The 26667-nt window shown below is 45.2% G+C and overlaps 1 non-coding gene across 1 annotated transcript; it reads left to right on the forward strand.

The window, feature by feature from the left end:
* Positions 1 to 19721: 19721 nt before the first annotated feature.
* LOC117309707 (U6 spliceosomal RNA) lies at positions 19722 to 19827 on the forward strand. The gene has a single exon (XR_004524023.1). It is a non-coding gene; the product is annotated as a U6 spliceosomal RNA (small nuclear RNA).
* The last annotated feature ends 6840 nt before the right edge of the window (positions 19828 to 26667 follow it).

Here is a 26667-nt window from a genome sequence, read left to right on the forward strand (position 1 = left end):
TTTGGCTATTCGGGGTCTTTAGTGTTTCCATACAAATTTTAGAATTATTTGTTCTAGGTCTGTGGAAAATGCCCTTGGCATTTTGATAGGGATTTTATTGAATCTGTAGACTGTCTTGGGTAGTATGGTCATTTTAACAATATTAATTCTTCCAACCCATGAGCCTGGTGTATCTTTCCATCTGTTTGTGGTGTTCTCTTCAATGTCTTAAAACTTTCTGAGTACAGGTCTTTTACCTCCTTAGGTAGGTTTATTCCTAGGTATTTTATTCTTTTTGCTGTAATTGTAAATGGGATTGTTTCCTTAATTTCTCTTTTTGATAGTTCATTGTTAGTGTACAGAAATGCAACAGATTTCTGTATATTAATTTTGCATCCTGCATCTTTACCAAATTCAGTAATGAGCTCTAGTAGTTTTTTGATGGTGTCTTTAGGATTTTCTCTATATAGTATCATATCACCTGCAAACAGTAACAGTTTTACTTCTTCCTTTCTAATTTAGATTCCTTTTTATTTCCTTTCCTTGTCTGATTGCTGTGGCTAGGACTTCCAATGCTATATTAAATAAAAGTGGTGAGAGTGGACATCCTTGTCTTGTTCCTGATCTTAGAGGAAATGCTTTCAACTTTTCACTGTTGAGTATGCTGTTAGCTTTGCCCTTGTCATATATGACCATTTTTATGTTGAGATGTGTTCCCTCCATGCCTACTTTCTGGAGAGTTTTTGATGGATGTTGAATTTTGTCAAAAGCTTTTTCTGAATCTATTGAGATAATCATATGGTTTTTATTCTTTAATTTGTTAATGTGGTGTATCACATTGAATGACTTGCAGATATTGAAAAATTCTTGCATCTCTGTCATAAAGCCCCTTGATCATCATGTCTGATCCTTTTGATGTATTGTCAGATTCAGTTTGCTAATATTTTGTTGAGTACTTTTGCATCTATGCATATCAGTGATATTGGGCCTGTAATTTTGTATGTATGTGTGATATCTTTTTCTGGTTTCATTATCAGGGTAATGCTGGTCTCATAGAATGAGTTCAGAAGTGTTTCCTCTGCAATTTCTTGGAATAGTTTGAGAAGGAGAGGTGTTAACTCTTCTTTAAATGTTTGGTAGAATTCACTTGTGAAGCCACATGGTCCTGGACCTTTGTTTGTTGGGAGCTTTTTAATTACAAATTCAATCTCATTACTGGTAATTGGTCTGTTCATATTTTTTGTTTCTTCCTAGGTTAGTATGGGGAGATTGTATGTTTCTAGGAATTTGTCCATTTCTCCTTGGTTGTCAATTTTATTGGCACATAGTTGTTCATAGTAGTCTCTTATGATCATTTGTATTTCTGTGGTGTTGGTTGTAACATCTTTTTCATTTCTAATTTTATTGATTTAGTCTCTCTCTCTCTTTTTCTTTTGATGAGTCTGGGTAAATGCTTATCAATTTTGTGCATCTTGTCAAAGAACCAACTGTTAGTTTCATTGATCTTTTCTATTGTTTTTAAGTCTCTATTTCATTTATTTCTGCTCTGATCTTTATGATTTCTTTCCTTCTACTAACTTTGGGTTTTCTTCTTTTTCTAGTTCCTTTATGTGTAAGTGTAGGTTGTTTATTTTAGATTTTTTTTTGTTTCCTGAGAGAGGCTTGTATCACTATAAACTTCCCTCCTAGAACAGCTTTTGCTGCATCCCATAGATTTCGGATTGCTGTGTTTTTATTTTCATTTGTCTCCAGGTAGTTTTTTTTTTTTTTTTTTTTTTTTTTTTTTTTTTTTTGTGGTACACGGGCCTCTCACTGTTGTGGCCTCTCCCATTGCAGAGCACAGGCTCCGGACGCGCAGGCTCAGCAGCCATGGCTCATGGGCCCAGCCGCTCCGTGGCATGTGGGATCTTCCCGGACCGGGGCACGAACACGTGTCCCCCGCATTGGCAGGTGGACTCTCAACCACTGCGCCACCAGGGAGGCCCTCCAGGTAGTTTCTGATTCCCTCTTTGATTTCTTCAGTGATCCATTGGTTATTTAGCAGCATGTTGTTTAGCCTCCACGTGGAGGCTCCATGCTACTAAGCAATCAAATACAAACAGATATCATTATTTTAATGTGTTGACAAACACTTGTGCAACATACATTTTAATCATTGTATTTGAGAATAATTGATTTTCTTTGAAATCCTGTGGTTTTTTATTTTCTGCATTTAAAATATCGAACATTAAAACATTCTGAGAAGAGATCCATAGGCCTCCCTAGACTATCAACTAGGGCCATGGCCAAAAGGAGTTTAAGAACCTTGGTCTAGCTTCAGGTCAAGACCACATTCAGGTAAGAAGTTCAGGGTCATGAAGCTACTTAGACAGTAGAACTGGTGTCCTCACCCAAATCTGCCTGCAGCCACAGAGGGGCCTATTCATTCTGATGGCATCTCCACAAAGACACTCCTCTGCATCCCTCAGACATCTGGAGGAACACTGACAGAAAACTTCCAATGGATTCCATAAAGCATATCAAGCGATGACCACATGCAGAGACTTCAAGCAGGTGCTGGAGGGCACGGCTTTTCCAAGGGTGGCCGGAAAACTGTTACTGGCTAAAGATGAGAAAAATATAGAAATTGAGAGTAAAAGTTTAGAAACCTTTATAGCAATTTGAATCTAACAATACAATAACTAAGGTCCATATTTTATATATCTGTTGTTTAAAATTTCATTTTGTTTTACAAAATCACCCACCTGCAATAGATTGGATAGTTACAGAAACAAAAACTAAACAAAAAAGTGCTGGTCTCCTCCATGCATTTTGAGAATCACCATTGTGGAGGAGATACAGTGAAGAGACATGGATACGACTGGGCAAATCCTCTGAAGAACATGAATAAAATGCTGGACACAGAAGCACATCAGACCAGCAGAACTAGGGAAGGCAGAAGGTACCCGCTAGCTACATGTGGTTGCTGAGCCCTTGAAATATGGCTACTAGGGCTGAGGAACTGAATTTTAAATTTTATTTAACTTTAATTAATTTAAATTTAAATAGCCACATGTGACTATTGGCTACCATATTGGACCATGCAGTGACTTTTACTACAACAAAAACAGAGAAGGAAAATATAGATGTCAAGAAATCTTCAGACAGGCTGTCATGGCATATACTGTTAATGAGAGTAGTCAGAATAGAGTGAAGATGGAAATGAGTCCTTCTGCTTTTAACCCAGAAATGTATGCTTCAACCTACTCGTGTCCAGTGGGCCTCTTGGAAAGAGACCTGGGAGCCAAGGAGCTTAGGGTTCTCAGCTGATTTTGACGGATTACCTTAGACAGGTCACTGCCAGGGGATGGACAGAACTAATGTCCACTGAGCATTAGCCAAGTATCAGGCATGGGATGTTAAACTTCTTTACAGATTACCACGTTTGCAAACCTGTGAAGCAGCGTTTTTATTCCTATGTTACAGATGAGGAAAAGGAAGATTAGAGAGGTAAGCAGTTTGCACCTCTGAGAATCCGTTTCCTCCCCAAGGAGATAGGACTAGTAGTTCTCATGCTGTCTGCGCTCCAAAAAAGGTGAAGAGGACCAGGTGAAGATTAAGAGGATCCTGAAATGTTGACAAGGCAACGGTGCCAAGTGTGCTCAGGGGAGGGAGATGATATTTTCTTTCCTTTTTTTTGGCCACGCTGCATGGCATGTGGCATCTTACTTCCCCAACCAGGGATCAAACCTGTGTCCCGTGCAGTGGAAGTGCAGAATCTTAACCTCTGGACCACTGAGGAAGTCCCAAGGTGATATTTTCTGAGGATACAGACCGGGCACAGTGTTCTGAGATGGTTCTGCCCTCTCTATTGGAAATACTTTCAATTTTCCATTTAAGAAATGCCTGAAGCCAGGCCTATTTCAATCATGTAAAAACCAATATCAGTCTTTCCAATTCTAGTCAACATTAAAAATGCAAATGTTTGCTATTTAAATATAGCCTTTGGCCACCAGTGTTCAGGACATAAGGTAAACCACAGCAGGCTGGCTGCCATCTCCCACTGAGGGTTCGTCAGGAAGAAAGCAGAGAAGGCGCTGGAAAGTCCATGTCATACCAGGCTGATGGAACCACTTTCAGCCTCATGAAGGTCTGGGTCCTCAGAGGTTGTCCAGTTTCAGTCACTGAATCAGACATCCATTCACTGGGGGCTGGGATGCTCTTGGTTTCTTTGTCCTTGTCTTCCCAGTACCTAGTCCAATGCTTGCTTCATAGTAAGAGCTCAAGGGATATTTGCTGACTAGATGAATTAATTCACTTATCATCTTTTTTTTGGATATCCTATCATGGCCCAGGCATTGTACTAGGCCTATAAAATGATACAGAACCAAGCCATTTGGGGAAACCAATCTCAAGTAATTTACCATCTAAGGATGGTAAGATATGCAAATAAATAATAAGATAGTATCAAATTAACCTTACCATAAGTATTAATTCTGGTGGTCTGTCAAAAACAGGTGTTTGAAAATGTGCCAGATGAAGAATGCTTGTGTGGTTGGACACGAGGATTCTGGGTGGTCTGGGAGATAGAGTAGCTGGGCAGTGAGATCAGCAATGGGGGAGTCCTGGAGGAGCTGCCAAGAATGATTCCTGGGCTGGGCTCCTGTCCTTGGTGGTCTCCTCCACTCAGACTGTATGCTCCCTGAGGGGAGGACTGTAGCTTCTTCAGTTCTGCACCCCAATACTTCACATGGGGCCTGACACATAGTAGGAAACAACATATGCTGAATAAATGAATGAATGAATAAATGAATGTTAGGAACCCATAAGGAATCATAAGAAGAAGCATTTATTGAGAGTTTAGTATGCATCAAACATTTTATATATATATATACACATACACATATATACACACATACACGTATATACACACACATATATCATTGACAAAGCCTATGAACAATTCCCAAGAAATAAAAATAGAATCTGGGTAATAAAGTCTAACTTTTTTTTCCTTTTCCTTTGTGATTAGTCTAGTTTCACCTGCTCATAGGGTATCATGTGCAGAGAGAGGACTTACACCCAGCACTTCAGTTCCTAGTACAAAATGACTGCCCCAGCACTTCCGCTCAGCAGGCTGTGTGCAGAAGTGCTGCCCACAACACCACAATTCAGAGATGCTGCACCCAGCACTCCAGTCAGGAGCCACAAGCGGCACAGCTATGCCTGATCCATGAGAACCCCGCCCTCCTCCCTGCCGACAAGAACCCCATAAGGCAGCCCCATTGACAGCCTGTTGGGGAGAGCATGTACTCTAAAGTATGAGACCGCACGTCTCCATTCTTTGATCAAAGGATAAAACTTTCCTTTGCTTCCGAACCAAACTCAGTCTTGTTCTAATGGCTTGAAAAACACTGGGTGGAGGACCCTTGTTGTGGCCCAACTTGAAAGGGTCAATCACAAATTTTGGAAACCATGAAGGGACAGATCATGGCCTTTTTGCCTGCACCTATCCACTAGGCTCCAGGCTAGTCCCAGCTCCAGCAGGAGGATGGCGGAGGCTTTGGGAGGTTCAGGTGAGGATGACTGACTCTGGTATTTAAGTTCACTCTGGGGTAGAACAATGGAAGCCTTCAGGCGAATTCAGAGCAACTCTGCCCAAAAACCTGATACCCAGGTGTGGTGCACACACAACATAGCCCCCAGAATAATCTCGACCGCACCCGCTTGAGCGGATCATACTGCAACATCTTTGGGAATTGGAGACTGAAACTCACTCAAGCCTGCCCATTGTCTCTGGCTGGTCTACCCACAGTGCCCAGTGGAGGTGGGGGGATGGAGGGGACAGTGGGGTCTTGTGGGTGGGAAGAAGCATGGAAGTCTTGCCCACTGTCTCACCAGTAGTGCTGTCCTCTTGGCCCTCTACAAGGCAGTAATGGCCACACCAGGGCTTTTTGCCCTCCTTGCCAGCCACATTCTCCATAATCACTTTTAGTTTGGTAAAGGAAAGTGGCCAGTCCTGTGAGCCAAGAGGAGAGACCAGGAAAAGGCCCAGGTAATGAGGACCACCTGACAAAACAGGATGAGGACGCTCCATCAGAGTTCAGGAAAAGGCACCAGGAGGCCCGAGTGGGAAAGGCTCCAAAGGTGGGTAACCTCTTTCGGTCAGTGCTCTTTTCTCTGAAGTGGGCTGGGGAGCCTTGTGAGCCACGCATAAGACCAGGAACCCCATTATCAGGAAACCCTGTGAGCTGCTGACAATAATAGGAAACACCACCACCCCGTCTGTCCTCCCCCTCTGCTTCTGAGGGGAACATTGGGTAATTCTTTATTGACTAAGGGTTCACGGGCTCTCCTCCCTGTAACAGCACAGAATATCAGCTGCTCCAGAGATCTGGTGATTACTCTGTGGGAATCCCTCATACTTTTCACTTTCACCTGGCAGGAAGTCCAAAAACTCTTCCTTTTCAGCCAAAAGGCGGAAGGAGACAACCCCTACCTCAGACAGCTGTGCCAGTGCCTGATGGACCAAGTTGGTCAGGAACTAGTATGGCTAAGTTACTGTGACGTGGAGGCAGCCCCTGTACCCTCCTGTGGGGTATCCTGACGAGGAGGGTCTAACTATATCAAGCCCGGGCTGTTACAAATTCAAGGGGGACGCCCAGCTCTACCAGAGTTCTTGCCATTTGATGCCTCTTAATGGCACTGGTTCCAAATTTCTCAAGCCAGAAATCAAATCTGTGACATTTGTGTGCCTACAAATTCCTCCAACAGCCCCCTTGGTAGTTGGAAGCAAATCCAAAACAGAACATCTAAGGTATGGGGAAACCAAAGGTCCACCCTACCAAAGGATAGCCTGTTAGGGTGCATCTTACAGAACTGGAAGATTTGGGGGTATCACCCCCAACCCCAAAACATTTAATCTCCCTGTATAATACAGTCTGGCCCCAATACCAGCTAGGAGACAGGAATCGCTGGTCTGTCGATGGGTCCCTACATTACAACACCACTCTACAATTGGACCTGCTCTGCCAGCGACAAAAGGAAAGGGATGAAATTCCCTATGCCTAGTTTTTTATGGTCTTATATCCAAACAAAGGCCTTCACAAGGGATGTGAGCTCTCCTCCATTGAGGTAATACCCGTCCTTCACCCTCCCTCTGAGGACCTTCTTGATCTCCTCCTCCCCTCTTCCTACTGCTCTCTCCCTACCCCCTTCCTTCATATGTCCCAATTTGGGCCAAAGGCCCAAGGGGCCCCCTGCATACCAGCCCCCCTTCCCGGAACCCAGTCCCGCAACTACAGGAAGTGGATCTAATTATTAGCCAGGGTCCAACAACCCGCCAGGAAAAGTACTCCCTTTGCGGCGGGAGAGCTCATCCAGGTATATGACCCATTTACCACTTCTGATCCGTATAACTGGAAAAGTCATAGTACGAGGCTGAGGGAAGATCCAGAGGGGTTCCTGAATATGATTAGGGGAATCTTTCAGACCTAAGACCCCACCTGGACTGACAGCCATAGCCTCCTCAATGTATTCCTAATGGCAGAAAAGGCCATGGTCTTTTCAAAAGCATGAGATGAAGCAGACAAAGAACGGAAACAGTGCTGGTCATGCTATTTTCAAACTGAGAAACCAAGTGGTGCCCCATAATGAACCCAACTGGGACCCCTGAGACAATGGAGAATGGGGTAGGAGACAGAGGCTGAGCCACTATAAAAATATGATCCCAAAGGGAATCCAGGCAGCAGGAAAGAAACCTGTCAATTGGAATAAGATAAAGGAAATCAGTCAGGAGCCAATGGAAAACCCTTCAGCGTTCCTAGAGCACCTCAGGGAATGCCTCTGAATCTATACTACCACTGACCCCGAGTCACTGGAAGGAAATGCAATCCTGAGGTTGTATTGAATTTCCCAAAGTGCCCCCGATACTAGGCATAAACTTCAGAAACTGAAAATAGAACCAGATATCCTTTCCTCTTACCTGATCATGGTTGCCTACTGGGTAATAACTGAGATATAGAGGAGGAAAAGTCAGAGGATAAAAAGACCTGGAGGCAAGCCCACTTACTGGTTGTCATGCTCCAATGTCAACCAGTTGGCACAGGAATCTGGACCAACCGCCCACAGAGACTCTTGACTCCGTTGAGTGACCTCCCGGCCCCCATCGAGGGATAACACGCCAAGGAAACTAGAACCCAATCAGTGCACCATATGTGAACAAGAGGGACCCTGGAAGAGAGAATGCCCTCACCGCCCTGAAGGGGGACGGAAAAGGCAGATCCCGGCCACTACCCTTGAAGGCAGATGGTCCAAAGAGACGAAGAATAATGGGGCCAGAGGGCTCCAAAGCTGGTACTTCAACTGACTCCTGAAGGGCCCTGGGTGACATTGGACATAGGGGAAAAGCCTGCCAAATTCTTAGTTGATACTGGTGCCACTTACTCGATTCTGAAAGCCAGATAAGACAAACTCAGTCACAAGAGTTGTAAAATTATGGGGGTATCAGGGAAGGTCCAAGAACGGGCATTCATAAAGCCATCAGAATGTAAATTGGATGAACACATACTCACCCATTCTTTCCTGTATGTCCCTGAATGCCCTATACTTCTGCAGGAAAAGATATTAAATAAATTGGGGGCTACTATCCACCTAATGGGAGACAAGCTGGAGATTGGCATTCCCTTAGACAGGGGGTACAAGATGATAATGTTTATGGCTGAGGACAAACCTCCCTGAACAGAGCAAGTTGACCTCCCTGGAGTAAATCCCCAGGTCTGGGCCCAGGGATGGGTAGGACAAGCTGTAGGAACCAGTCCCATGATAGTCTATCTAAAACCCAGACATACATGGACCAATAGAAAATAGTACCCTCTCTGTCGGGAGGCCTTCTTGGGCATTGCCCCTGTTACACAGGGCCTTATTAGACCACGCAGATCAGCCGGTAATACCCCCATTCTCTCCACAAAGAAACCCAATGGGGAATACCAGATGGTAGAGGACCTTGGGGCAGTCAGTCAGTGAAGGCACTGAGGATATACATCCAGTAGTCCCTAAATCCCTACACTCTGCTGGCCACATTGCCATCCACCAGGACCTCTTATTCTGTATTAGATTTAAAAGATGGCTTCTTCTGTAGTCCATTAGCCCCAGAGTCTAAATAAATATTTGCTTTTGAGTGGCAGGACCCAAAGACAACAAAAAACAGCAATACTGTTAGAGAATCCTGCCCCAAGGTTTCAAAAATTCCCCCAGCATCTTTGGGGAAACTTTAGCTAAAGACCGAAAAGATCTGCATCTGGAGTTGGGAATCCTCCTCCAGTACCCAGACAACATTCTGATCGCCAGTCCTACTAAGGAAGCCTCTGACAAAAATACCATAACCATTCTGAACCACCTAGTTGATAAAGGATATGTTATCCAAGAAAAAGTCTCAAATATCACAAACCAGGGTGACTTACCTCGTCTTCATTCTCACAGAAGGTCAGAGAATCCCACCCCAGGAAAAGAAAGAAGCCATTTGCAGCCTTGTCCCTCATAAAACTAGAAGACAGCTTAGGGGTTTCCTGGTGATGGCTGGGTTTTGCTGCACCTGGATCCCTAACTCTGATCTAATAGATAGGCCTCTATACGAAAAGTGGAAAGGAAAGGATGATGATCTTTTTGAATGGAATTCAGAATGTGAAGGGACCTTTCAAGAATTTAAAAAGCAATTACTTCAGGCCCCTGTCCTGGTCCTCCCAGATTTAGTTAAACCCTCTGACCTTTACATTCAAGAGAGAAGGGGAATCACCCTTAGGGTATTAGCTAGAAAACTGGGGCCCCTTACTCAGGTGGTTGCTTATTTCTCTAAATAATTAAATTAACCAGTAAAGGATGGCCTCCTTGCTTATGGGTGGTAGCAGCTACAACCTTCCTTTAATTGAAAAGTAACATTTGGCCATTCACTATATGGACTCCATACCAGGTTCAGGCTTTAGTAAGTTCTAAGAGAACAGAATGGCTAAACCCCCTAAGGTCTATTCAAGTTCAGGCTGTGCTTTTAGACAACCCAGTGGCTACCATAAAATCCTGTCACACACTAAATCCTGCCACCCTGCTACCTACAGAAACGGGGTCCCTGGAGCTTGGGTGTATAAAAACCATAGACATAATCTATTCTAGTTGCCCCGACTTAGGAAGTGAGCCTCTGCCAAAGGCAAAAGAGAATTGTTCCCAGAAGGAAGCAGTTTTATGAGAGAGGGAAAGAGCCTGACAGGGTATGCAGTGACTTCCAAGACCTAAGTCATAGAGGCACAAAGCCTGCCCCCAGGGATTTCAGCCCAAAAGGAAGAGCTGATTGCCCTCACCTGAGCCTTAGAGCTCGGGGCAGGGAAGATCCCAAATGTTTACACAAATTCCCGGTATGCATATGCCATCTTACACACACGCACACACACACACACACACACACACACGCACACACACACACACACACACACACACACACACGGGGATATCTGGAAGGAAAGAGGTCTGCTTCCTGCAGAGAACAAACAGGTGAAACATGGCTTAAGAATACTGAAGCTCTTAGAAGCTGTACAGCTTCCAAAAAAGGTGGTAGTGATTCTTGGTTGGGGTTCACCAAAAGGGGGATGCAGAGGTAATAAAGGGAAACAAGGTGGATGCAACTGCCTAAAGGGCAGCCCCAGAACCCAATAACTTGGCAGCTACCCCTCATACCTCAAAGGCCAGATCCATCCAATTATCCCCCAATATACACTAAGGAAGAATTAGACAAAGCCTGAAAATGAGGCTTCAATAGAGATCTAGGAGGCCATGGGGGGCTAGTTAATGAACATGGGCAATACTTCTTTCCCCAAACTGTAGCTTGTCAAGTCATCAAGGAGGCTCAACAAGGAACTCACTACAGGAGGGAAGCCCTGTATAAAAGGACTCCCCAGAGACCCCTAGATAAGGCCCATTCAGACTAGAAGGACCTATCCTGGAGAAGATTGGCAGATTGATTTCAGTGGCATACTGAGAGTACTGGGCGATTTCAGGTTATCTCCTGGTGCTAGTAGACACATTTTCTGAGTGAACAGAAGCATTCTCCACTAGAACTGAAATGGCAGCTGAGAGAAATAATCTTGAGGTTTGGCCTCCCAGGATCCTTACAAAGCGATAATGGTCCAGCATACGTGCTTCACGTTATGAAGGGGATAACGAGTGCCCTGGGCATAAAATGGACCTTGCACTCAGCCTGGAGACCCCAATCATCAGGGAAAGTAGAAAGATCCAATCAGACTTCAAATGGACCTTAGCCAAGCTGTGTCAGGAAACCCAAGAAAATCCGATTGTTTCCATTGCCCTGCTCCCCATGTGGTTAGCCCCAAAGGATAAGTTAAAGTTAAGTACATTTGAACTCAGGTGTGGCAGATCCATTCCCCAAGCCCGAGAGAAAGGATACCTTAACTCTCTGGAAATGGAACAACTCAGTATGCCCTTCAGGTAAGAGAAACCATGAAAGCTCTCACGGAATATGGTAACCAGCTGCTGCCTGCACCCACTTACCCAGCCCTCCACCCCCCCCAGGAGACTGGGTGAACCTAAAACCTGGAAAACCTGCAGCCCGAGGGATCAGGTCACTCCTAAGTGGAACGGGCCCCATTTGGTGGCCCTAACCACCCATCCTGCCCTGAAGTTGCAGGGGATCAATCTGTGGACACATCACACTCAAGTGAAGAGGACCCCAAGCCCCAGCCTCTGGAGAGACAACCTGGGGCAAAGGGTCCCCTTGACTACTCGTGTGAGCCTCTCTCTTACCTGCAGTTTATCTTCCAAAAAACAACCAAAAGTGTGACTGGGGCTATTCAGGCCCTGGCAGTGATCCTTGATATCAGGGTACACTTCTACCTACAGGCAAAAGACCTTCATTTTTAGGAAAAATTTGACATGTGACCATTATTCTCTTGCTAATATTTGGGCCACGTAAAAACTGTCTGGTGTCCTTTGTCTCCAAAGGGTTAGACAAATGGTGGTCACTCAGGGATACGAAGAGTTAGGGCTATGTCCTGGTGGCAATCAAACATAACTAAAGGCAGCTGGGGAGAAGTTCTGCTCGTCTACCTGGGGTTATGACGACACCCAAATCAGCAGGAAGCAGTTGCAAAAGACAGACCCTTGCCCCTCAGTTCCCCTCAAGAATGAGGAGCAGGGGCTTCCCTGGTGGTGCAGTGGTTGAGAGTCTGCCTGCCGATGCAGGGGACACGGGTTCATGCCCCGGTCTAGGAGGATCCCGCATGCCGTGGAGCGGCTGGGCCCGTGAGCCGTGGCCGCTGGGCCTGTGCGTCCGGAGCCAGTGCTCCGCAACGGGAGACGCCACAACAGTGAGAGGCCCGCGTACCGCAAAAAAAAAAAAAAAAAAAAAAAGAATGAGGAGCAGGACAAACAAGAGAAGAGGGATTTGTCAACAGCAAAGCCCATTAACAAGTCTCAGGAAATAAAGATAGAATCTGGGTGATAGAATTAAGTCTGACCTTTTTCTTTTCCTTTGTGCTTGGTCTAGTGTCACTTGCTCATAGGGTGTCACAGGCAGAGGCCTTGGTCTGGCACTTCAGGCCAGGGTTCCTAGAGCAAGATGGTTGCACCCGACGCCTCAATTCAAGATGGCGGTGGCGGACTGTGTGCAGAGATGCTGTGTTAGGCGCTGTGATCTGGCTCGTGAGCAGGATGGCTCCACCTACCCCATGAGAGCCCTGCCCCCTCCCCATGGGAGATCCCGATAAAGCAGCCCTGCTCACAGCCTGTCCGGAAGAGTGCGTGCTCTAGAGCTCATACCTCTCCTTCTTTGATCAGAGAACAAAGCTTTCCTTTGCTTCTGAACTGAACTCTTGTTCTATTGGGGTGAGCAACACCGGGCAGAAGGACCCTTGTTGGAGACCAACTCAAAAGGGTTGGTAACGTATCTTTTAATTAATTATTAACAGTCAGGGTGCAGTCAGGAGACAGAAACCACACCAGTTACTTGGAAAGAATGAATTCAATATAAAGGATTGTTAACTAGGAATAACATCGTTAACTAGATAACTGAAAGGGTAAATTGAGAACTATAAGGTGTAATGGAGACAGCGACTGCAGAAAGCAGCTATCACCCTAGGTATGAGGGAGTGCAGGGGAAAAAGTTAGAATTATTAAAATTTAGAGGCTCAGTGGAAGGAAGCTGTGAGCTGAAATTCAGACCACTGAGGACGGAGCACTGCTGGGCCGGTGCTGATGTCTCTGATTGGATGTGATGAAGCTAATTCTGTGTTGAAAAACTGCAAAATGGCTTCAGCTACTGCTATGCGGAGGCCTTGCTGCTGCCAGGGTAAAAAAGCATGGCCGGGGTGATGGTCATAGCCACCCGACAAACTCCTCTCCATCCTTCAAGACCCAGTTCAGATATCACTTCCCCTTAGAAGCCTTCCTGATCTCTTTCTTCAGATAGGAAACCCACAGGAAGCAGAGAGTAAGGAGAAAGTCCTGTCTTCCCTCACCAGCCCTCTCTAGCACCCCTAACGTCAGAACTTAAGTAGAAGTCAGCTGGCCAGGCAAAAACACAATTTGCAGTGACTCAAATGACAGAAGTGATAAAGAAGAGTACAGAAGGGTTTTGGAGCTGAGACACCATGGTGTCATAACTGGTACAGGAGTCTGCCCGTAATGCTGTGATGCAGGAACTGCTATTACTCCCATTATACAGATGAGGAACCGAGGGTCTAGAGAAGTCAAGGGCACTTGCCTAATAAGTTGATGTGGCAGCGCCCTGATTTGAAGCCAGGTCCATCTGTTCTAATGGCAATGCTATACCAAGTTTCCTTCACATTTTTATGTGAAGAAAATGTGAGAAAACAGAACAGTTTTGAAGTCCCAGCGTTGTTGAGTGGGCAGCTGGGGGATGAGGTGGGGTGGGGGATTCAGGCAAGAGCAGGGAAGCAGGTGTGAGGCAGTCCTGACAAATGTCTCCCAAGGAGACATTTAATGTCTCACTTTACTGTCCTTTCAGAAAGTTGAGATCTTTATTCTTTGATCAAAACTTAGCCACCCAACAAACTCCTTTCCATCCTTCAAGACCCATCTCAGATGTCACCTCCTCTGAGAAGCCTTCCTGATCTCTACAAAGCCAGACATGTCCCCCAAGGTACTCCTGTAGGACTTGGTGCAGACACCTAGGTGGAGTTTACATGTCTATATGCCACTAGATTGTGGGCTCCTGAGGGCAGGCCCAGGTCTACATAGGCTCTGCCTGGCTCATGGTGGGCACCCAAAGTCTAGTGATACTAATAAAGGCTTTTTTCTTCCAGAAGCTTGTTTCTGTGGGAGCACTGGCAACTTCAGGACCATATTTTTGACTCATTTTCTGCCTTTCAGTAGTTCTCGGTCTAGTGGTGAAGACATGTTGAAAAAACACCGAAAAACAAAATCCCCCGAGTTTAACTCTTCACCTCCCACCTTTTTCAACCTATTCTTCTCACTTCAGTAGGATGCAATTGTAACCTTCTGAAGCCCCTGCTAAAACCTTCCAAAGGCTTCCATTGCTCTTAGGATGAAGACTAACTCCTCAACGTTGTTGCTTAATCCCCTGACCTCTGTCCTGCACCCCTCAACAGCCTTGCACTTCACCACTCCCCTTCTTCCTCCTTCCCCTCCACCCTCCCAGTTCCTGAACCTCTTCACTTTCCCAAACCCACCAAGCTCTTTGCATCCTGTTCTTCACAGTGGGGATTCCTCTACCCAGAACCGTCTCCTCTGGCTCCCTTTTTTTTTTTTTAAGAGAACTGGTTTTAATTTAGAAGAGTGTCTTCAACTATCCACTAATATATATATATATATATATATATATATATATATATATTTTTTTTTTTTTTTACAAAGTAACTTTCTCTACCTTATTTCTTTTTTTTTACATCTTTATTGGAGTATAATTGCTTTACAATGGTGTGTTAGTTTCTGCTTTATAACAAAGTGAATCAGTTATACATATACATATGTCCCCATATCTCTTCCCTTTTGTGTCTCCCTCCCACCCTCCCTGTCCCACCTCTCTAGGTGGTCACAAAGCACCGAGCTTATCTCCCTGTGCTCTGCGGCTGCTTCCCACTAGCTATTTTACATTTGGTAGTGTATATATGTCCACGCCACTCTCTCACTTTGTCACAGCTTACTCTTCCCCCTCCCCGTATCCTCAAGTCCATTCTCTAGTAGGTCTGAGTCTCTCTGACTTATCTTTTATGTCTGGGATGCTGAGTCACTTCCTCCAAGACGTTATTGGCAGGGTAACCTGATGCTCCTGGGGCAAACTGTTCCTGACCACGCCCCTCACCTACCGAATTGCAATGGCCTTCGCTTACCCAGGAGGGCAGCTCCCTGCACGAGGCAGGTGCTCTGTAAAATCAATTTGAATGAATGAATTAAAAACTTAAAAGCAACAAAAAACTAACAGCAGTCTCTCCAAACTGGTTTGGAAGTCACAGCTGCCTAAGACATGGTGAAATAACTTTCCCATCTAGGGACCTTGTGAAAAGGGGTGCTCTGGAATGGGGTAGGGGGCTCTGACTGGGAGTCAGAAGATAGGGTTGGAGCCTTGGTGATCTGGACCACAGTTGTGGCTATGTTAGTGTCTTCATCTGTAGAATAAGTATTGTAGGGGAGGAAAAAGCCTTTTCCTCTTCTCCTAGGTTCTGCAGCTGGGGCCTGGAAACTGAAGAAAGACAGATTAACAAGAAAAAAAAAAAAAAGCACAGTTTATGAATGAGTGCAGCAGGCATACATGTGGGAGAAATGCAGTGATGAGTGCCTCAAATGGGCTTATATAGCATCTTAATGAAAAACAATAAATTTGTAGAGCAGTGATAAGACAAAGGAAAGACTGGGTAGGAAAATACATGGGAAACTAATAGAAGATAAGGATTATTTTAGTAAGATGTGTTATGGAGAGTCCTCGCGGCGCCACCTCTGGGCTGAAAAGAGTGTAGAATTGTCTCCTGCAATTAAGAGTCTAAGAGTTGTCCTCCTGGATCCTCATCTTCCTAGTACAGGAGAAGGAGGCACCTCTGCAAATGGAAATTTATGTTCTGCTTTTAGGCCAATAGGGGGTGAGGGTGGAGAGCTTTTTTTGTGTCTACTGTGTCTCAATTGTCTTCAGCTCAAAATAATCCTTCTGCCAAAGTGGCATATTTTGAGGTGGCATTATTTTCGATCCCCTACAGTCTAAAAATGCCTGTCCTTCCTGACATACGGGGCTGTGATGTGATGGCACATATGGAAACTGTGCAAACTGTAAAGTACTGTATGGATATCATGCATAAATAGTCCCATGATCATTATCTCCAGGAAACTGTCCAGGCTGCCGGCTTGCCAGCTTTGTTCACTGCCGTCCAAACCCAGACCTTAAGCTTTCCATCTCCTTCTCCCTAAGGGCCAGGCCAGTCTTTTTACAGAGAAGACGCATCAAAGGCCCAACGGAGGATTTTTATAGTTCAATGTTGCACAAACTTCCTTCTTGAGAGATAAGGAGTCTGGAGAAAAGGTGGGAAGCTAATCTAAACTTCCTGCTCTCCAGCCCCTCCCCCTACCATGCCTGACTCCTTTAAGATGAAGCCTATGCGCTGCTCCTGACTTTTGTTTATATCATTCATGATCCCCCTGCCCACGGTTTTGCTTTGCGGGACTTTCCTACTGCTCTCTGTGGAAGCCAGAGAGACACATCTAATAAAAAGGACCCAATGCATCCCCATAACCCCAGGTCCCCAGAGCCATAAATCAAAGGATAGAGCTCTTTGAACATTATCCAGCTGCAAGATGGGACATTCCAAAGAAGAATTAAAATCACCCTGAAACTGACTCCTTAACAAGGCAAAGACATCATGGAATAAATATTAATGCACCCACTCTATGTCAAGTATTTAACATGTTTTGTAACACTCAAACTTTACATCAACTATCCCCATTTTATAGATGAATAAATTGTGTTCAGAAAGCTTTTAGTTAGATGGATGGACGGATAGATAGACAGACAAATGGTTGGGCGGATGGATGGAGAGGCTTCTTGCCACAGACACGAGAAAGTACTTGTATCTTCCCCAAAAGACAGAGCTGCCAAGTCACATTTGGTTTCATATCAAAGCTCATCACAGGAAAAGGCTACGCATGTCACTAGACCAGTGCAAGACAAGGCCATGTGATGGCAAAGCTGTTCCCTGAACCCAAGATTATAGGGAAGATCTTTCAATTTTTAGTTGCAGCTTTGGAGTCAGAAGAATCTGAGTAGTGGCTCCACCATTTACTTCCTGTGTGACCACGGACAAGTTACTGAACACCTCTGTGCTCAGTTTCTTCATTTGTAAACTGGAGGACTACCCAGCCTAATAGTGCTGTGAGGTTTACATTATATTGCTCGAATAGAGATATTTGTTAAATATTTTAAACAAATATTTGTGTTAAATATAAGTCAGTTTTCTCCCCTCTGTCATGTAGGCAACGTGAAAACCATTGCAGAGATGAGCTGAGAGTGTTTAGAAACTCCCCTGTGGGGGGAAGACTCCAGATACAGCTGAGTCGCTCCAGAGCATGTAGAGCTGTATGCCTCTGGGATTGAGAAAAGACTCGTTTCTGTTCAGGTAGCCAAAGAGAAAATGAGTTTCCCCTTGTCATGAGGAAATTGAAGGTGATTCTGACTCTGAGTGACCTCTGAACTATGGCTTAATTTCAGTGGCATCTGAGAAACTCAGGTCCAGGCTTCCCAGGGCTCTGTTCTTTCAACTGAGAGAGGAACAGGTAGAGAGAAGCGGAGACGGGGACAGAAAGGGATAAGGGCTGAAGACCTAAAGCAGCCAGGAGGCTCATTTTCTTTTCCTGACTTACCCTAAAGAAGGGTATAGAAGGAAAATATATTCCTTACATTGTGTCAGGATGGGAGTGTGAGTGTGTGTGTGAGTGTGTGTGTGTGATTGTGAGGATGGGTGTATGTGGAGAGGGGAGTCTGGGAGGGAAGTGGGTGTGGCTGCGTGTGAGAGGCTGTATGCGTGCTTGTGGGGAGTGTAGAAGGTGGGTGTGGATGTGTGGGAGGCATGTGGGGAGAAGAGTGAGTATAGGGGCGTGCAGATGTGGGTAGGTATATGGGGATGGGGGAGAGCGTGGGGAGGAGAGTGGGCCTGAGTCATCACACTGAGGGGATAAGCCCAGCAGATGCATAAAATCACACAGGTCTAAGCATTGTTAACAAGATCTTCTTCCCTGGACATTTGTCAATAAGTTTATTTTCCAATCATTCACTCATTTATTTTCCCATTGTCAACACTGATGTACAGGGAGAAAAAGAAAAATATTGAAATCCCTGAAGGACTTACAATCTTGGAGAAGGCAAGACACAGATGAGTTCAGCAACAATAGTGAACCCAATGCCGAGTGCCAGGCACTGTTCTGAGCACTTTGTGTGTACCATCTGGTTGCCTGCTCACAGCGACCCTACATGATATGTCCTATAGTGACTTCCATCTCACAGAGACTTGTTGTCACTGGTCCAAGGTCACACAGCTTGTGAGTGGGGCTGGAATTCTCATGCATGCAGTCTGGCTCCTGAAAATGTGCTCTTAAGTGTCGCATCAAGTCTATACCATCTGTTCCCAGCTGACCTACAGGGCTAGGCTACGTCCCTTGTAAAGGACTGGCTGCCAGGGAGCAATCACCCCCTGAGAGGCTTGGTGCTCTAGCATGTGTGAATGCTTCACCCGTTGCCCTAGGTCCGCTGCTGTCTGGGCCCAGTCACTTGCCCCATTCTTCTCCCTACAGCTCTTACCCTTTTCTACTTCTCACCCCAAGATTAGGCAGAGAGAGGTATAGAGAGGAGACCAGTGTAAATTTAAGAGCTCATCTGCCCTCTGCCCATCTGCTTACCCAGCAGATCTGGTATATTTTTCACCCCAAAATCCTCCATCCTGCTGATCCTGGGAGGCTGTGCCCATTACAGCCACCTCGATTCTAAGCCACCTCCACCATCAGGGTTAGACTCTGGGGTAGGTCTGGCCCAAGTCTACTAGCCTGAGAGACAAGGAATTTCCCGGGGAATAACTAAACCCCAGGGAACCAAATGGAGGCCATTGCAGGGTAAGCCCTGCTGTCTCTCCTCAACTTTGCCCCAGCCCGTCAGCCACCGCCCCTGCCCCTCCCCCCATGCCCTTGTGCCTGGGTCCTGGGGAAAGAGGCTGGCGAGGACAAACTGGAAGAGCAGATTCATTCAAGCCCCCCAAGCCATCGGTGGTCAGAGCATGGTGATGCCCCTTAATAACAGGTGCAAAACAAGATGAAGAACTCCTCCTGGGGTTCTTCTTTAAATCACCGCAGGGCTTAGGTGTGCTGAGGGGATCAGCAGAGGCTGGGGGACACAGTGACAGCTGCAAAAACGCCAGTGCCAGAGGTGGCAGGGCCAGCGGTGTGTGTGGCAAGAGGACAGCATGCAGATGTCGTCTGGCGACAGACTGGGCCCATTGCTCACACACGAGTCACTATCTGGGAGCTCTCAGAGACAGAGACATTTTGGTAGGGGGAGCAGTTTGAAAGGGAACGGGGTCACACACTAGTGAACGCTGGAGTGAGAGTATGCTTACTGTACGTTATCATTTCTGGCAGTTAAAAGCCCTCATTTATAAATGCTCCAAAAGCCTGTGTTCCTGCCTGAGGGCGGGTGGAGGTTTTAGCAGTACAGTACAAATGTTGGCCATCGTCTCTTCTAAAAGGAACAATTCGTGCTCGCTTCGGCAGCACATAGACTAAAATTGGAACGATACAGGGAAGATTAGCGCAGCCCTGTGCAAGGATGACACGCAAATTCGTGAAGCGTTCCATATTTTTATATATGTATCTGTATAGCTGATTCACTTTGTTATACAACAGAAACTAACACACCATTGTAAAGCAATTATACTCCAATAAAGATGTTAAAATAAAATAAAATAAAATAAAATAAAAGGAACACTTCAACAGAGAATCCCAGCTGAAAGAGCCGAGGGACATTCCTCAGCTGTGTTTGTCCCACCCCTGGTGTCCAGTACAGCCGGGGGGTCATCTGAGCCAACTCAGGCCAGCCAGCAACCTACGACCTATGGTCTAGCCCCAAAACGGAGCCAGGCCGATCATATTCCCACCTCAGGAATCTGAACCAAGAATGCTGAGATGCGCAGGCAGTTAGCAGAGGGGCTGGGGGCCACGGGAATGCGTTGGAAGGTCCCACCCGGCGGAGTTGGAGCCGCCGTGGGAGGGGGAGAGGCCAGGAGGAGGCAGGCAGAGACCTGGGTAGGAGAAGGTGTGCAGCGAGAAGTGAGAAGACGGCGAGAAAGGCAGCGACAGAGGTGGACACCACGGCCCACAGAATCCCCAGGGCCCCTCAGTCGCAGCTCCAGCCCTGACTCCCTTTCTCCTGAGGGGCTCTCTGTTCCATGGAACCAGGAATCCCGAGTATCTGATGGCCAGGGTGACCTCCCTGCAGGAGGCTGGGGGCGTCTGGGTTGAAGGAGACCTGATGTTCAGTCCACAGTGGCTTTGCAGATTACAGCCAGAACATTGAAGGATGGTGTGAGCAAGGAGCAGAGTGGACGTGATGATCAGCTGCCTCCCGACCACATCTGAGGTGAAGCAAGAGGAAGTTGACTTTGAAAGCCTTCACACAACTACATCGTGCCTCAGGCAGGCAGGGAAACCGGTGGAGTGGTTATTTCCAGGGATCCGGCAGCTAGAGTGCCTCAAATCTCAGCTGCTTTTTCTGTGAGAATCTGGTCGTAAATGTACTCTTCTAAGTCTCAGTTTCCACATCTGTAAAATGGGCATGGAACAGAACCTCCTCCCTCAGGTTGTTGGGGGTCTCGTGGGGTTTGCCTGGAAAGCAACATGCTTGGTCTTTCCTTTAGATGCTATAATTATGTGCGTAAACTCCTCCATGAAGGGCAAGAGGTAGATTAGAGGCTGAGGACTCTTTTTCCCTGTAGAATTTTCTACCTGCAGTGACCAGCGTGGGCTTGTCCGATGACAGGAGCACACCCCTTCTCTTTGTCCCCCCTCAGGGCCTCTGTGGAGAAAGAGGCTTTCAGCGTCACTCTGGCGGCAGACAGGCCTTACTTAGCCAGGCTTATTAATAGGAGCCGTGTCCATTTCTGTCTTAAAATAGCCATAGAAAGTTACTTAATATGAGCTTCCAGGTGGGTGGTCAAATTGCTTTTATTGTCTTCCTCTCAGGGGAGTTCAAGAACAGCCATCTGCCAGGCATAGGGGCCTCCTGGCTCCAATGAGAGGGGCCTGCCCAAGGGAGGGGCACTGGACTTGAAGGGCAAGAACCTTGGCCTAGAACAAGGCCCCACCACCTGCATAGCTCAGGCTCTAAATACTGAAGTTCTAAATACTTTAAGAGGGTCTCTGCCTAGAACAAGGGCCTTGCAGCAAAAAGTCCCTTCCGCGACCTCAAATTCCACACCCCGCCACCTGCACCATTACTTGCCCTCCTTGAATTTCTTACTCATCCCACTTCCAAACCCTATTTAGCCATTACACCCTCAGGAGCCCTCCATCCACTGTGGACACACACTCCCTTTATCCCCGGATCCTCGTTAGAAGGCTCTCATCATCTTTTGTTTTAACAGAAGTCTTCACTCTCTATGTAGCCCTTCAGGAGAAAGTTGCTCACCCTCTCAGGCCCATATCCTACACCTCTGAAGTAGAAGTGGTGGCTGGATTTTCCTGGCTTCCCTCTGTCACTTCCACAACCATTGCTTGTCCAGACTCACAGCTTTCTTTGAGCCTTATGCCATCCAACATCTCTCCTCCCCAATACTGAAAACTGTCCAATGCTCATTCACTGAATCATTCATGGCCTGGCTCTCAGTATTCCTCTCCTGCTCAAGTCCTGTGTCACCCTAAGAGATTTCAGTGCCCAGGCAGACAACTGACTGGACTGTTACTTCCTTGATCTCTTTAACTCCAAGGGACCTCACCTCTACTCTGCTTCAGCCACCACTCCCAGACCCCACCCTTGATCTTGTCGTGACCCAGGACTGTGTCATCTGGATTCTAGTAACCTCCTTCATGGTTGCATTCTCCCACTCTTCTGGCTATCTCAAGCCTTCATACCCATGATACCTGCACTCTGACCACCAAGAGACCCCAGCTTTTTGTTCCTTTCCATTTCCTCCAGTCTATCAGTCCCCCCAGCTGGAAGTCCAGACTTGGTAGTTCCTAGTGTTCCAGGAAATGAGGTGGAAGAAGCATTGCTTTTTATGATTCAGAAATTGTGACTTTTATAGCCTCAGAAGTCCCATAGCACCACTTCCACCATGATCACTAATCAAAGTGGTCACAAGCCCTCCCAGAATCAAAGGGAGATAGTATAGACCCCATCTCTCAATGGGACAGAGGCAAGGTCATATTGTAGAAGAGCATATGGGATGGGAAATATTGTTACAGTCATCTCTGAACGATACAATCTGCAACAGTCTTCAATGATCTTCCAATGACCGATTCCAAAGGATGTTAATATCTTGATCGCTACTGTATTTGTTATTGCCGATCATTCCCTGCTTTGTGAAACTGTCTACATCCATCCATCTGGGTTACCACAGTCTTCCTATTCTAGACAGACCTCTGTCTATATCTTCCCCTTCATGAGAATGTTCCCTAAGCGTCTGTTCTCAGCCCACAGCTTATCTCACTCTTTGGCTTCTCTCCCATGGCTTCGGTTACCATCTACATTCCATTAACTCCCAAATCTATCCCACACAGACCTTTTAAGCATTGGACTATATACCCATCAGCCTGGTTGATGTGTTCATAAATACCTCAATTTCAGCGTCTCCAAAGTTGAACTCACCATCTTCCACTTTAAACCGTCTCCTCCTCTGGTATTCTTTCTCTCTCTTAGGAATACCCAGTTGTCCAAACTTTGACTCTTCCTTTTCCCTCACCTTTCACATCTAATTACTTACCAAGTCATGCTCTTTTTGTCTCTTAAATCATTCTACAAATTTTGTTATCATTTTACAGATGAAAAGATTGAGAATCAGAGAGGTTGTTATTTCCCAAGGTTAAACAGCTAGCATCTATTTCGTCTTTCATGTGTTAATCAAACACTTATTGAGTACAACTAAGCTCTAGGAAGTGGAATAAAAAAAAGTTATGACATGGTCCCTGGTCATTTTCATGGAAGAGATTGGCAAGTAAGCAGTAGATTACTATAATGTGTGATAAATGCTGTGATTATGGGAAGCATTGGGTACAACAGGGGCAATGAGTCCAACTGGGGGTGGGAGAAGTGAAGGTGGGGGCTGTATTAGTCATCTATTGCTATGTAACAAATTATACCAAACTTTAGCTGCTTAAAACAGCAAACATGTATTAGATCACCATTTCTGTGGGTCAGAAATCTGGGTACTGCTTAGTTGGTACCTCTGGCTAAGGTCTCACAAGGCTGCAGTCAAGGTGTCATCTGGGACTGCAGTCATCTCAATGCTTGACTTGGGGAGGATTCATTCTGAATCAATACCCCACTCACCTGGCTGTTGGCAGGCCTCAGGTCCTCAATGGCTCTTGGCCAAACGCATCAGTTTCTTGCTATGTGGCCCTCTCCCTAGGACTACTCACAACAAGGCACCTGACTTCCTTGAGCAAGGGTTATGAGAGAAAAAGAGTGAGAATAAGGCAAGAGGAGAGGGAGCCCAAGATGGAAGCCATGGTCTTTTTGTAACCTAGTCTTATAAGTGATATCCCATCACTTATGTCATATTCTATTTCTTAGAAGTGAATCACTGGGTGTAGCCCACACTCAAGGGAAGGGATTGCACAGGGCATGAAGACCAGGATGAGGCACTCGCTGGCGAACATCTCAGAGACGGTCTATCATAAGGGTCAGGGATATCTGAACTAGACTCAGAAGGAGTTAGATAGGTGAAGAGCTATGTAAGACCGTTCTAGGCAGAGAATGCTATATGTGAAATAACTTGGAAGTGCGGGAGGGAGAGCTCCTGGAGTTGGAGGAATTACATGTTCAGGAAGGTTGGAGTGGAGGCTGCCATCCATATGGAGATTAGAATGCAAGCTGATGTTGATGACCAATTCTGTCATCCAATGGATCACCTGTGCCTCCCAACTTAGTGTCAAATCCTTGCTTAATATGCTGTTGTCCACTCTATGATTTAACAAAGTTTTAAACAGTTAATCAACATTGAATATTTCACATACACAACAAAGCTTCATTATATAAAAAGATAAAGAAATTGAACTTGAAATCTCTTTTTTCTTTACAAAACCTCAAAGATGCTCAGAATGATATTCCAGTAGGACACATTTATAAATCATTACAAATGTGAAAAGCATGACTAGTATTTTCAGTTATCAGTGGGTAAAGATGACTTGACACTCTGGAATGTATTTAATTTTTAAATAAAATTTTACATTGAAGTATAACACACAGAAAAGCCCACAAAGTACAATTCAATGAATTTTCACAAAGTAAATATCACCCAGATTGAAAAAAAAGAAAACATATCACTCTCCCCTCCAAATCTCCATTGTGCTACCTCATAGTCGCTCACTCCTTTCCAAAGATACCCACTACCCTGATTTCTCTCATCAGAGCAGTTTTTCCTGTGTTTGAACTTTATTAAATGGAATAATATATTCTGTACTCTGTTCTTGGTGCTCATTATTCATTTTTGTGAAATTCATTCATGTTGTTTAAATGTAGCAGGGACTGATTCATCCTCACTGCTGTATAGTATTACATTGCAGTGCTAAAACACAGTTTATTTCTCCATTCTGCACTGGATATAAATTTAGACTGTTTCTAGTTTGGGGAAATTAAGAATAGCAGTGTTATAACCATTCATGATTTGCCCCATGTTGTACATATGTACACATTTTTATTTGGTCTATGCCTAGGAGTGGAATTACTGGGTCGTTAGTAGATTCAGAGAGTTTCCCAAGGTGGTTTTTACCAACTTACACTCCAGGAGCAATGTTTATGTGTTCCATTTGCTCTATATCCTTGCCAACACTTTGTATTATTGATATTAACGTTTTTACTATAAGTTATTCTGAAGTGTGTACAGTGAGACCTTATTGAGGACTAATTTACATTTCTCTAATAACTAGTGATATTGAGCATTTTTTCATATGGTTGACCTTTGAATGTCTTCTATCATGAAGTGTTTGCTTAAGCTTTTGCTCATTTCTCTATTGGATTTTTTTTCGTATTGCTTTGCAGACATTCTTTATATTTTGTACTAATTTCCTTGGAGAGCCATAACAAAGTACTGTCAACTGGGTGGCTTAAACAACAGAAATGTATTGTCTCACAATTCTGGAGGCTAGAAGTCTGAGATCAAGGTGTTGGCAGAGTTGGCTCCTGCTGAGGGCTAGGAGAAAAAGTCTGTTTCACAATTTTCTCCTAGCTTCTGGTGGTTTGCTGGCCACCTTTGTTATTCCTTGGCTTGAACATCTCTGATTTCATCTTCACATGGTATTCTCCCACTGTACATGTCTCCATGTCCAAATTTCCCCTTTTATAAGGACACCAGTCATATTGGAGTAGGGACTCACCCTATTCCAATATGACTTCATCTTAACTAATTACATCTGCAATGACCCTATTTCCAAACAAAGTCACATTCTAGGGTGCTAGGGGTTAAGACTTCAACATATGAATTTGAGGGAGAGGGACACAATTCAACTGATAACGTTTTTTGAACATTAGTCTCCTAGTCTGTGGTTTGCTGTCACTCTCTCAATAGTATTGCAGTAGATTAAAGGTGACTATAAATTCTTTTTCACTCTCCCATTGAGAATTGGTGTTTATTACTCCCTCCCTCTGAATCTAGGCTTGCCCTGTGACTGCTTAATCAATAAGACATGTTGAAAGCAATGCTGCATCAGTTCTGGTCCTGGCTTTTGAGAGCTTGGGCAGCTTCTACTTCTTCCTTCTCTGGAAGACTTGCTCTTGAGACACCAGTCTGTTAGAAGTCCGAGCCATATGGAGAGGCCGTGTGGAGGTACTCCTAAGTCAGCAGCCCTAGCAGAGGTCCCAATCAATAACCACCATTGATTAACCAGTCATGTAGAAGAGCCATCTTGGACGTTCCATCTCAGATGAGCTTTAGATGACGCAACCCCAGCCAGCATCTGCCCAGCTAAGCCAGCCGACCCTCACCTTCATAAGAGGGAAAAAAATGACTGCTGTTTGTGTCAATAAGTTTTTTTTTTTTGGCTGCATCATGAGGCATGTGGGATCTTAGTTCCCCCCCCCAGGGATGGAACCCGTGCCCCCTGCAGTGGAAGCGTGGAGTCCTAACCACTGGACTGCCAGGGAATTCCCATTGTGTCAATAAGTTTTGATGAACAAAAGTTCTTAATTTTAATGCATTCCAAGTTTATCAATACTTTTCTTTAGGTTTAGTGCCTTGTTTAAGACCTATTGGCCTCCTTCTAGGACATGAGTCTTCTCTATGTTATATTCTGGAAGCTTATTGATTATCTTTCACACTTTAATCTACATTAGCTGAATGATTTTTGTGTATGATATAATGTAGTGGGGACATATTCCTTTTGAATTTAATGATAATAGTAACTTTTTTGAATTTAAAATTAAGCGTGGTATAAAACACCAACATAGTAGTAATTTAACCTCACAAGTAAGCAAGAGAAAACTTGACATCT

This window comes from Tursiops truncatus, chromosome 1 (genome assembly GCF_011762595.2).
Source record: "Tursiops truncatus isolate mTurTru1 chromosome 1, mTurTru1.mat.Y, whole genome shotgun sequence".
Taxonomy (NCBI): domain Eukaryota; kingdom Metazoa; phylum Chordata; class Mammalia; order Artiodactyla; family Delphinidae; genus Tursiops; species Tursiops truncatus.